Genomic DNA, 14224 nt, shown 5'->3' with positions numbered 1-14224 from the left:
CATATCACTAAGGTTGGAAAATTGCAGTTCCATGGAATCCTATGTGAATCAGGTGATCGAAACTGCACAGAAGTTGAATAGGACTGGTTTCCAAATTGATGACTTGTGGTTGGGATCGCTTCTCCTAGCGGGACTTCCGGAACAGTATACTCCAATGTTATTGGCAATTGAACATTCGGGGATATCTATTACCACTGATGTAATCAAATCTAAATTGCTAGATATGCAGATAGACAGCACTAACAGTGAAAAGCAGACAGCTTTTATGTCAAAGTCGAGTGAAGTTAGCACTAAGCATGTCAAAAAAGTTAACAAGAAAAACATAACCTGCTTCCGGTGTAAACAAAAAGGTCATTATATGAATAAGTGCCCTAGTGCTAATAATAATGCGTTTAGTGCAACATTCTTAAGTGGAAACTTTAAATCTACAGATTTTTATGTCGATTCTGGATGCAGCACGCATCTTACAGCGAGAAAAGATTGGTTGACAAATATCCGAGATGCAAGTTCGTCCAATATAACTGTGGCTAACAGTGAAAGTTTGGAAGTGAAATGTGCTGGTGATATGATGGTAACCACAATTGTCGATAAAAAGAGATTAGAGGTAAGCATCAATAATATATTATATGTTCCTGATCTGACGACAAATCTTTTATCTGTTTCTCAATTGATTAAAAATGGAAATGAAGTTATATTTGAAAATGCAGGTTGCAAAATATACAATAAAAATGGAATTATTGCAACAGCTGAATTGATAGATGGTGTTTATAAATTGAATACTGAATGTATTTCAGATCGTAAAAATTGTTTATTTGTAACTGGGGATACCTGGCACAGACGTTTCGGTCATCTAAATAGCCTATATCTAAATAAAATGAAAGATGGAATAGTAGATGGACTGAATGTGACTGGGAAAATTGATATTAACAAGCAAAACTGTATAGTTTGTTGTGAGGGGAAACAAACGAGATTACCGTTTCCAGAAAAAGGTCACAGGGCCAGTAGTTTATTACAGCTTATTCACAGCGATGTATGCGGGCCCATGGAAAACAAATCATTAGGTGGCTCTAAATATTTTGTTACTTTCCAAGATGATTTTAGTAAAATGGTATTCATTTATTTTATTAAAACAAAAAGTGAAGTTTTTAATTGTTTTAAAAATTTTAAAAGTATGGCAGAAAACCAGAAGGGTGTCCATATAAAAACTTTGCGAAGTGACAATGGTGGAGAGTTTTGTTCAAAAGAATTTGAAGATTATTTAACTGTAAATGGTATTATACATCAAAAAACGAATCCCTACACTCCTGAACAAAATGGTGTAGCCGAACGTTTAAATCGGACAATCATAGAAAAGGCAAAATGTCTGTTGTTTGATGCTAATCTTGAAAAAATGTTTTGGGCTGAAGCTGTAAACACAGCTGTTTATCTAAAAAATAGATCGCTGGCTTCCGGCTTAAAGAAAACACCATTTGAAATGTGGACAGATAGCAAACCTGACGTTAGTGGTCTTAGAATATTTGGCAGCAAGGTGATGGTACATGTTCCAAAAGAAAAAAGATCAAAATGGGAGAAAAAGGCTATTCTGCACATTTTAGTAGGATACTCTGAGACTACGAAAGGATACAGGGTGTATAATCCGACCACTAAAGAAATAATAGTAAGTAGAGACGTACAAATTATGGAAGACACAAAAAGGTGTGAAGTGATTCATGTTGATTTAGAAGGTGAACATGGGGCAAAAGAAATGTTAGATTCAGTGGGAGATAATAATACATCATGTCAGGATCAGAATCATCAGGTTGAAGAGAACACATCGACTGATGAAATTGTTGAGAACAATGATCCCGATTATGTATGTGACTTGCCGAATTTGCCAGTGGATGAAATCAGGAGATCAACAAGAATACCTAAGCCAAAAAGGTTTGATGAGTTTGTGACTTATTTGTGCTCGGATAGTGACTCTGATCCGGTTAGTGTCGAGGATGCCATGTCTAGACCAGATAGTAACTTATGGTTAGGGGCTATGACAGAAGAACTGCAGTCTTTCGAGGATAACTCAGCATGGGAAGTGGTTGATGTTCCTGAAGATGGTTGTGTAGTGAAGTGTAAGTGGGTATACAAGAAAAAGGTTGATAACTCAGGTAAAGTGAAATATCGTGCAAGACTGGTAGCAAAAGGTTACACTCAAAAATTTGGTGTTGATTATAATGAAACCTTTTCTCCAGTCATAAGGCATTCTACATTAAGACTTTTATTTGCTTTGTCAGCAAATTTGAATTTGGATATTTTTCATCTTGATGTTGCGACGGCTTTTTTAAATGGTGATTTAAAAGAAAAAGTTTTTATGACAGTACCTGAAGGTTTAGAAATTGAAAATAATAAAGTATTAAGGCTAAAGAAAGCCATATATGGTTTAAAACAGTCAGCTCGGTCTTGGTATGAAAAAGTTGATAATTTCTTAATTAATCTAGGTTATAAGAAATCTGATTATGAGCCATGTCTATACACAAAGATGAAAAATAATCTAAAAACCATTATCTCTGTTTATGTTGATGATTTTTTTATTTTTTCTAATGATTCAGATGAATCAGATAATTTAAAGTTGAAATTAAATGAATGTTTCAGAATTAAAGATTTGGGAGAAATTAAGAATTGTTTAGGTATGAGAGTAACTCATAATAAAGAGAATGGTGTTATAACTTTAGATCAAAAATCCTATATTGAACAGTTGTTAAAAAGGTTCAATATGGAGGATTCGAAAGAGGTTTCTACCCCAATGGAAATTAGTTTAAATTTGAATAGAGACGATAATGCATCTGCTCAAGTGCCTTATCAGAATTTAATAGGTGGTCTTATGTATTTGTCAGTTTTGACAAGACCAGACATTTCATATCCTGTAAGTTATCTCAGTCAATTTAATAATTATCATTCAGAAACGCATTGGAAGCATGTAAAACGAATATTAAAATATTTAAAGGCTACAAAAGACTATGGTTTAACTTTTTCAAAAAATGATAATTATTTGAAAGGCTATGTAGATGCCAGTTGGGGGAGTAATTCTCATGACAGAAAATCTTATACGGGCTTCTATTTTCAGTTTTCTGGTGGACCTATTGTCTGGGAAAGCAGAAAACAGAATAGTGTTTCTCTGTCAAGCACAGAAGCGGAATACATAGCAGTATCAGAAGCTGCTAAAGAGGCTATTTTTTTAAAAAATTTGTTGTATGAGATGTTGGGTATTGATGAAATCGTTATACTATATAATGATAATATGGGAGCTCATAAATTAGCAATAAATCCTGTATTGAATAGAAGGACGAAACACATTGATATCCGATATCATTTTGTCAAAGAAGCTGTAAACAAAGGTTTGATAAAGCTGGAATATTTGGACACAGCTAACATGCCAGCTGATCTCTTGACAAAAAGCTTGAGTTCTGTGAAACATAATAAGTTTTTGAAAGAGATTGGTTTAGTTAAGATAGTGTAATAAACATTTGATAAATGTTATTTTCTTAATTTGTTTATCTAGTGGGAGTGTTGGATATAGATAAATAAATTAAATATTTTTATAGCAGTGCCATCTACTGGCCGCTTTACTATTTACTGTATAGTGTGTTGCTTTCAACGTTTGTTTAACAAGTAGTCCTTAAAATACAGCCATTGGGTAAACAACGTTTTATTTGTTCCTTAAATCTCCCATTTTTGTTCCTCAACTCTACAATTTACGAACATTTAGCACGGTAAGTGCCATGGCGTGGATCCATTCTGATAGGTATTCTCCTCTCGAAGCGGGACGTTTGGTGAAACATAACAATTGAACGCCAGCCGGTCTACAACTTATGCCTTAACATACCTATTAACATTCTTAACAGAGTGTCGGGTGATTCCAATACCTCGGTTCACCACGTATACGGTCAAGTCAGATCTCCTATCTTTAACTATTCTCTGTCGAAAGACTAAATGTCATACCTTCCCTTCGTGCGAGTGCCTCTGCAACGTCGTGAGCAGCCCTCGCCATTCCCACATTTATTTAAAGGAACTGCGTATTAGATGGTTCTTATCTTTCTAACTTACTTACCCATACGCTGTCTGATTCCTGGTCCTAGGTGTTTTCACCCACCCTTTTCTCATCGCTTGTGGCAGGGTGTCTCTTGAGGCCCCGCTTTTCCAGGATCACTTTTTTACACTCCGGGCACTGTAAGCTGTCGGCACTGTGACCGAATTCTTTAAAAGTGTCTTTTGTTTTCTCTATTTCCGGGCACTGTAAGCTGTCGGCACTGTGACCGAATTCTTTAAAAGTGACTTTTGTTTTCTCTATTTCCCTTATACAGACGAGTTTGACGTCGTCAGGCTCCCTGCTACCGGTATACCTCGGAACTTGTCTCAGGATTTCTACCTTGGGACTCCTCCGTCTATATCAAATAGGTACACCTGGACCTGATAGCCCCGGACAACCTCTACTGCGCTGCGTTTCCCTCCGTGCGGGCCACGATAGTCTTTTTCAGGTGCTCGATCTGTTTTTTCCCTGTCACTTCAAGGATGAGGTCCTCTTATGCCTTCTTTAGTGCTTTTAACGCTAATCCCCTTCTTCCTCGTGTCTACGCTACCCTTGATTTACTTGAGCAACTCGGCGTAGGATTTTCTGCCTCCCTTCACGATCACCTTCTACGCCTCCACTCTCCTTTCCCCGAGTTAATACTCCTCCAGCGCGAGGTGGAGGTCCACACCCATAAAGGTGAGTTACAGGAGCTTCCTGAGGTTGCTACCTCTGTAACCCCCACTACTCTTAGGTATGCCTCTCTGGTCTCCATGTCTTCCCTCAATTTATAAATAATTGCCAGTAGTCTCTCGTCCCCGTCCATTTCCGTCACCCTTGTCTCTACAGGGGACCATGAAAATAGTCTGACGGTTTCCTCGGTTCTCTTCCTTCTGACTCCTTAAGTTGGAGGTACTCCACCTCTCCTGGTGTGTTTGCACCTCCTGTACATATTCCCAGTTCATGTTTTTCCCTTATCAGTTCGTGGAACCTTTCTTCCTCACCGAAAGTCCAAGTTCCATGACCATTACTAAGTCGCCTGCAAGTTTATTCCGTCTTCCCGGTTTAGCGACCTTATAGTGATGCTCTTCCAATTCGACTTTATAATGTCCTTTATTTTTTCAAAGCCCCCTTTCCCCCGAGTTCAGGACCGTTGCGATCATTTTTATCTCTCCTTCACTAAGATTTTCGGGGAAGAACTCGTCGAAATCCATCTGTGTGGACACTCGTACAGTCTCCCTAGTCGTTTTTTTTCCTCATCGGTTTTCTACACTATTCTATTTCGTTTCTTAATGCTGCCAAGGGCGACTTGTCTGAAAGTATCCTCCTTGTCTTCGGTGACTCTCTTAAGGCTGTGTACCTCATTCTTGATCTCGACCTTAACGTTTGTTTGGTCGGACATTAGTTTCACTAAATTATTTGCAACGCTGGTAAGTTTCTCCATTGCTCTTATCGTGGCCGTTATGTCCGAGCTCTCCTTCTCTCTAAGTCTCTAGGTGTTTTCTTTCCAAGTGAGGAGCTCCTTTGCAAAATTGTCTCCTCTGGAAGATCCGTCTTGATCAGGTCGCTACCCCTGACTGGATATATTCCAACAGATCTTCTTCCGAAGATCATAGTCTCCTCCTTCCTCTTCGCTGAGTACTTTCCCTTTGTTCCATTTATTACAATGAACACCTTATCATCTCATTCATAGCTTGTTCCAGCTGCACCATCACTGGTGATTCGCTCCATTATCTCTTCGTTTTGTTGTTTTCGCGTTTTCCTGCATGATTAAATACTTATCCATATAGTTCCCACGAGTAGGGGCGAATTATACTGTCTGGCGAGGCAGTGCGCCCTTGCCAACGCTAAGGCTTGAATTACAAAGAAGTTTCACCAGTTCTCCGAGAGCTCCGTTTGCGACCGTCTGACGTTAGGCCATTCACCACTTAGGCACGGATCGCCTGACACCGTGTGTGGTTGCGGATTTTTTATCGATGTTTACTCTTATGCTATATGGAATTTAGTAAAAAATTTGAAAAATTCAAAAGGTGACTTCTATTGAACACAAATCATCATTATTTTTGTTAAATGTTTTTGAACCAATAGATTCTTTTGTAGTAGCAAGTGAAAATTACTCACACTTTTCGAAAATTATTTTTGAGTCTTCAGAGAGTATCAAAGAGTGTAGCAGAGTAAAACGGATACTGGGAAACTGAAGCTATATTTTTGTGGAATCTTAATATAATTAACTATTCTCAATAAAATTAGTAAATTATTTTATGGATATAAATTAAAATTAGTAATATTGATTTACTTTACACGCATTAGGATTTCAAAAAACTTTGATGTCAAAGCTTAAGATGGAGGTCTGGCGCCATTGTTTAGATATTAGCTTGGCGCCTTTTTAGAATTTGGGCTGGCGCCTTTTTTAGAATTTGGGCTGGCGCCTTTTTTATAATTTGGGTTCGCGCCTTTTTTATGAGCCAGTCCGGCCCTGGCACAGCGCTAGTAGTGCATCTTGCACACTTATACCTTCACGGAAACCAAATTGAGACTTTTCTATAATGTGCTTGTTAATATACGAGAGGAGACGTGTATGAAATGCCTTCTCATATATCTTTGAAAACACAAATAAAAGTGATAGGCCTCGATAGTTATCAAATTTTGATTTGTCACCTTTTTTATGTATAGGCACAACTAAAGCAGTATTTAGAATTTGAGGAAAAATCCCTTCCTGAAATGAAAGGTTTACGAGAAATGTTAATGGTTTATACAGGGTGTTTGGTAAAGAATGGGCCATAGCTTAACCGCAGGTTCCTGAGGTTAAAATAGGCCGATTTAAGCTAACTTACCTTAGTACAAAGTTTATAATAACCGATATACAGGGTGTCAAAGTTAAACTTTTTTTATTTATTGTTGAATATTTCCTGACAGGTATGAGATAATAACATGAAATTTGGTATGTGTGGGTTTTTTGGGTCGAGAAAACTAAATTCCCTACCAAAAATTATGTATTGCCCAGAGGGCGCCACATACGCCTTTCAGAACTCGTTTATTACGTTCAGTTTTTTTTATCCCTCACTCTGTATAATTTTGACATTAAAATTGTTATTCTCCTATTAGTTTTACTTAAAAAAGGTATACTTCTTTCATCTCCCTAAACTCAACCGTTTTCGAGATAAACTCATTTTAAATCTGCGATACACCATCATTTTTAGCATAATATCATTGTAGTTACACCCGAAAAATAACTTAAAACCATAAAATTATCCAAAAATGTATCGCAAATGTCTTCAAATGGAATTTGCGAGGCAATGACATAAATTTGAGAACTGGCAAAATTATTATGGTTTTAAGTTATTTTTCGGTTGGAACTACATACAATGATATTATGCTAAAAATGATGGTGTACCGCAGATTTAAAATGCGTTTATCTCTAAAACGGTTGAGTTTAGGGAGATGAAAAAAGTATACCTTTTTTAAGTAAAACTAATAGGAGAATAAAAATTTTAATGTCAAAATTATACAGAGTGAGGGATAGAAAAAATTGAACGTAATAAATGAGTGCTGAAAGGCGTATGTGGCGCCCTCTGGGCAATACATCATTTTTGGTAGGGAATTTAGTTTTCTCGACCCAAAAAACCCCCACATACCAAATTTCATGTTGTTATCTCATACCTGTCAGGAAATATTCAATAATAAATAAAAAACAGTTTCTGTATCTCGGTTATTATAAACTTTGTACTAAGGTAAGTTAGCTTAAATCGGCTTATTTTAACCTCAGGAACCTGAGGTTAAGCTATGGCCGATTCTTTACCAAACAACCTGTATATGTTATGAGATACATGTGTTAACATAGAATACGGGATCTCATCCAGTCCAGCCGAGGATTTTTGGAGATATTTTTAATTATACTTTTCATTTCTTCATCACTAACAGGATAAACGGAAAGGGAGTGTATAGGCGAAGAAAGATTCTTAGGATTATAGTCAGGTGAAGTTTGACTAATTAAATTTTTTACGGAATTCGAAAAATGTTGACTGAAAGATTCTGCTATGTCATGAGAGAAATTCCCAAATTATTTTTAAATTTACTTGGGTATTTAGAAGATTTTCGATTTTTACCTCCGACAGTGTTTCGATTTTTACCTCCGACAGTGTTTCGATTTATGATGCGCCAGCCTCAGCCGTACTATTCTGCGCAATTTATCATTTTATTATTGAAATAAGTTTGCTTGGCTAACTTAACTTTGTATTCATGATTTTTTTTTAGAATGTTATACCGTATTCTGAGCTCATGACTTTCTGAATATTTTATAGATCTGAAAATGTCTCTAATAAAATCCCCCTCATTTATTAAATTAGAAGTCAACCAGCCCTTATTTTTAGCCTGTTTAGAAAATCGTCTAGTATCTACCGATTGCAAAGGAAATGCTTTATCGAATAGTTCCATAATTTTTTCATAAAATATGCAAAACTTGTTATCCGAAGTTAGATGTGAGTTTGGAAAGCACCAAGATTCCCCAGAGAGCAATTGATTAAAATAATTAATATTAAGAGTGCTATTAAAATCACGTTTATAAACAATGTTATCCCCCGAAAAAGAAGCATTCAAGTTGTAATAATAATAATAATAATAATAATAATAATAATAATAATAAGTGGGAGTTCTGTGGGAGTTTTTTGTCAGTTCTTCTATCAGGCGCGGCCCCCTGCGAATGGGGGATACTTTCTGGGTATTCGTAGCGCCAGTACCCAGAGAGTAGCAGGGATACTTGCCGTGGAACAAAAACTGACACCTGGCAGTAGGTATAAAATGCACACCCATTGATATGGAGAATTATGGTTTATGTTTAGGATCGCTGCCTGGGGATCGCCAGGGCACGCCTGGAGCCGGCGCTGGACGTGACAGCATGCGGGACGTCGGTGGCAGGGTGTTGAGGAGGCGGGCCCCTGTCACACAAACAGCTACAGCCCAACAAGAACAACAACCACAAGCGAGCCAAACAACAGCAAGAGCTCCACTCGCTGAAGGTGCTGCGCTGGAACATCAGCCGGCGCTCACTCAAGCGGGACGACCGAGGCAGCGCATGAAATGGACTGTGTCCATCAACGAAAGCATTTTGCGCTTCTATTATAAGGTGACCAACCTCGGTCAAGAAACGATCGGCTACAGACAACAGCTGTATGCCGAATTTTGCAGGGAGTACCCAGATATTCAAGTATCGGAGCAAAGAGTATCAGATCAATACCGGGTAATCATAAGAAACAACCTTATCCCAGAGACTAGACGCAATACGATCAAAAGCGAAGTCGAACGGGAGATTAATAACCAAGAGCTAGTTTTAGATCAAGTCCCTAATGAAATCCTTGATGAGCAGATTCCTGAGATTCCCATACCAGAAACTCAACCTGACAATACACAGCAGGAAAACAACGAGTTGCGCGATAGTCTAGAAAGCGAAATGGCTCGTGCCGTACAAGAGTTTAATGGAACAAATCCACTTAGCAGACCACCGCTACCACGAATAAACTCTTGTAAGAAACTAGGTGCGCTGTTACAAATTGTGAATACTGAAGTCCTACCCAATTATGTCGTAGAAGCCCACACATTGGAATATCTGCATATGCTAATCTACTGTGCAGCAACAGCAATTGCCAATGTAATGGGCGTTAAGATCAGAACACGACGGGGTACTAATAACGGAAGGACTGGTAACAGAATTGCACCCTGGGAAAAAAGACTTCTCGGAAAAATTGAATTACTGCGTAGGGATATTGGTCAAGTCACAGAATATATAAGAGGTGTAACAAGTAGAAAAGTCATTAAGAGAGCTGAAGAAATAATGCGGAGCACTGCAAGACACTCGAGATACGATCCAGAAAATAACACAGCTCAACAGTGTTTGGATACATTAAAACAAAAACTCTCCGTCTATTCAGGACGATTAAGAAGGTATAAAGTTAGTAACAACCGAAAATGTGACAATGCACTTTTTGGGAACTCTGAGAAGGCGTTTTACCGAAAACTCAATTCCACCGTAGAAAGTGTCGACAAGTCTTACCCAAGCCAAGAAGAAATTCATGAGTTTTGGGGAAATCAACTTTCCACACCAGCTGCTCTTAACAACAATGCTGGCTGGATAGAAGATACGACGCACAACTGTCACCACTACGTCACTGCTAACTACGAACCATTCACGACTGAAGAAGTCTCAAATGTCATCAAAGAGCTTCATAACTGGAAATCTCCTGGACCAGACGGAGTTCAGAACTTTTGGCTTAAAAAGTTTTGGAGTATTCATGAGTGCTTATCAACATTAATTAATCATGTTATTTCTAATCCGCAGGAATTACCATCATTTCTAACTCAGGGAACTACTTATTTAATACCCAAGGATCAAAATAACACCCAAGATCCATCCAAGTACCGCCCAATTACTTGTCTTCCAACTTTGTATAAATTGGTCACATCCTGTGTAACCCGGCGTATCTACCAACACTGTGCTCTAAACAATATCATAGAGCCTCAACAGAAAGGATGCGCTAAGGGTTCCATGGGTTGCAAAGAACAGCTTATCATCGACTCAGTCATTTCTAACCAGGCATTCACTAAAAAAAGGAACCTTTTTACTGCTTTTATTGACTATAAAAAGGCCTTTGATTCAGTACCGCATAAATGGCTAATAGATATATTGAAAATATACAAAGTCGATGATAACATAGTGACCTTTTTAAGGCATATAATGAGAGATTGGAAGACTAAAATTCACCTCCAAATACCTGGTGAAAACAATATCGAAACCGAAAATATCGCAATCAACCGGGGCCTGTTTCAAGGAGACTCGTTGAGTCCACTGTGGTTCTGTTTAGCTTTGAACCCCCTTTCCCAACTATTAAACTCCACTGACTCAGGTTTTAGCATTAAAAGCAATAATACTGTAGTAGCGAAGCTCAATCATCTGTTGTATATGGATGATTTGAAATTAATGGCTTCCACTCGAGAACACCTAGAAGAGATGCTAAAAACTGTAGAAACATTCTCTAATGATATTAGTATGCAGTTCGGTCTAGACAAGTGCCGTGTTTTGAATATAGTCAGAGGAAAGGTACAGCCCGGTGGATTCGATATGCAAAATGGCCAGAACATCGAGGCCATGGGCGATAACGATATGTACAAATATCTTGGAGTAAAGCAGGCGCGGAAAATTGACCATAAGCAAATGAAAACTGAGATAACAACTGAGTTTATAAGAAGGGTAAAACAACTGCTTCGTTCACAGCTTAACAGTAAAAATTTGTTTAAGGCACTGAACACCTACGCTTGTTCCGCGCTTAGCTATTCATTTGGTATTGTTAAGTGGACAAAAACGGATATAGAAAATCTTCAGCGAAAAGTACGAACACACCTCACAAAGGCACAAAAACACCACCCTAAAAGTGCAGTAGAACGAACGACATTACCCCGGTATTTAGGAGGAAGAGGACTTATGGATATAGGTGAGCAATTAGATAAACAGATTGCTAATTTAAGAACTTATTTTCAGATGCAGGCTGAGACATCTACTCTACACCGCGCAATCTGCGCAGTAGATGACACAACACCGATCAAACTGAGGGAACCAGAAATGCGCATAAACCACCTTACTAAGGATGAAAAACTGCGCACCTGGATGGGTAAACCTCTGCACGGGCGACATCCCAATGAGGTTAGCCAAGACTATGTCGACAATACAGCGTCGAACTATTGGTTGACATCAGGAAAGATGTTCCCTGAAACGGAGGGTTCATTACTGGCCATCCAGGATCAGGTTATACCAACCAGAAATTACCTGAAATATATCGTCAAAGACCCTCAGGTTCAAAACGACAGATGCCGATATGGATGTCAAGCCCAAGAAACCATCCAACATATTACAGGGGGCTGCCAGGCATTTGCTGCAACTGAATACAAGGAACGGCATGACGCAGTGGGAAAAATCCTTCATCAAGAGATAGCTAACAAGCTGGGACTTCTCCAAACGGACTATCTCCCATATTATCAATACGTTCCTGAGAGTATGCTTGAGGATGGCAACTACAAGCTATACTGGGACCGCAGTGTGCTCACAGACCAAACAGTGGCACATAATAGACCAGATCTCGTACTAGTTAATAAATTAACAAGACAGACAACACTAATTGATGTGGCGATACCTAACAACAATAATCTACGTAGTAAATTTACTGAAAAGATCGCCAAGTATAGAGATCTGGAAATTCAAATACGGAGACAATGGAGAATGCAAAGTACCCAGACGATACCTATTGTTATGTCTACTACTGGAGTCATTCCGAAGACCCTCCTCGAAAGCATAAAAAAGCTGGGTCTCAATGAACATATTTATAAGACCATGCAGAAAGCTGTACTACTTGCGACGGCCAGAAGTGTAAGAAAATTTTTGGGAGATACACCTGCATTCCAAGTCACCTAGGGCTCGATAACACGGAAAGAGTCCCACCAGAGCTCAATCCTTTTGATACCGTAGGTATCTGGGATGAGTCAATTTTCCCCTCAGAGGGAGTGTGAGCCGTATGGCTAAATCTGGATAATAATAATGATGGATATACCATCATTCCTAACTCAGGGAACCACTTACTTAATTCCGAAGGATCAAAATAACACCCAAGATCCAGCCAAATACCGCCCAATTACTTGTCTTCCAACTTTGTATAAATTGGTCACATCCTGTGTAACCCGGCGTATCTACCAACACTGTGCTCTAAACAATATCATAGAGCCTCAACAGAAAGGATGCGCTAAGGGTTCCATGGGTTGCAAAGAACAGCTTATCATCGACTCAGTCATTTCTAACCAGGCATTCACTAAAAAAAGGAACCTTTTTACTGCTTTGATTGACTATAAAAAGGCCTTTGATTCAGTACCGCATGAATGGCTTATAGATATATTGAGAATATATAAAGTCGATGATAATATAGTGACCTTTTTAGAGCATATAATGACGGAGTGGAAGACTAGAATTCACCTTCAAATACCTGGTGAAAATAACATCGAAACTGAAAATATCGCAATCAGCCGGGGCCTGTTTCAAGGAGATTCGTTGAGTCCACTGTGGTTCTGTCTAGCTATGAACCCACTATCTCAGCTATTGAACTCCACAGATGCAGGTTTTAGCATCAAAAATAACAACAATGTGGTGGCGAAGCTTAATCATTTATTGTATATGGATGATTTGAAATTAATGGCTTCCACTCGAAACCAACTCGATGAGATGCTAAAAACTGTAGAAACTTTTTCTAATGATATTAGCATGCACTTCGGACTAGACAAGTGCCGTATTTTAAATATAGTCAGAGGAAAAGTACAGCCCGGAGGATTCGATATGCAAAATGGCCAGAACATCGTGGCCATGGGTGAAAACGATATGTATAAATATCTTGGAGTAAAGCAAGCGCGGAGAATTGACCATAAACAAATGAAAACAGAGATAACTACTGAGTTTATACGAAGGGTAAGACAGCTGCTTCGCTCACACCTTAATAGTAGAAATTTGTTTAAGGCACTAAACACCTACGCATGTTCCGCTCTTAGCTATTCATTTGGCATTGTTAAGTGGACAAAAACGGACATAGAAAATCTTCAGCGAAAAGTAAGAACGCACCTCACAAAGGCACAAAAACACCATCCAAAAAGTGCTGTAGAAAGAACGACATTACCACGCAATTTAGGAGGAAGAGGACTTATGGATATAGGTGAGCAATTAGACAAACAAATTGCTAATTTAAGATCTTATTTTCAGATGCAGGCTGAAACATCTACTCTACATCGCGCTATCTGCGCAGCAGATGACACAACACCGATAAAACTGAGGGAAGCAGAACTGCGCATTAACCACCTTACTAAGGACGAAAAAGTGCGCGCCTGGATGGGTAAACCTCTGCACGGGCGACATCCCAATGAGGTCAGCCAAGATTATGTCGACAATATAGCGTCGAACTACTGGTTGACATCAGGAAAGATGTTCCCTGAAACGGAGGGTTCATTACTGGCCATTCAGGATCAGGTTATACCAACCAGAAATTACCTGAAATATATCATCAAAGACTCTCATGTTCAAAACGACAGATGCCGATATGGATGTCAAGCCCAAGAAACCATCCATCATCTTACAGGGGGCTGCCAGGCATTTGCTGCAACTGAGTA

This window comes from Diabrotica virgifera, chromosome 6, assembly GCF_917563875.1.
Source record: "Diabrotica virgifera virgifera chromosome 6, PGI_DIABVI_V3a".
NCBI lineage: Eukaryota > Metazoa > Arthropoda > Insecta > Coleoptera > Chrysomelidae > Diabrotica > Diabrotica virgifera.
Note: the sequence above shows the minus strand (reverse complement) of the source record.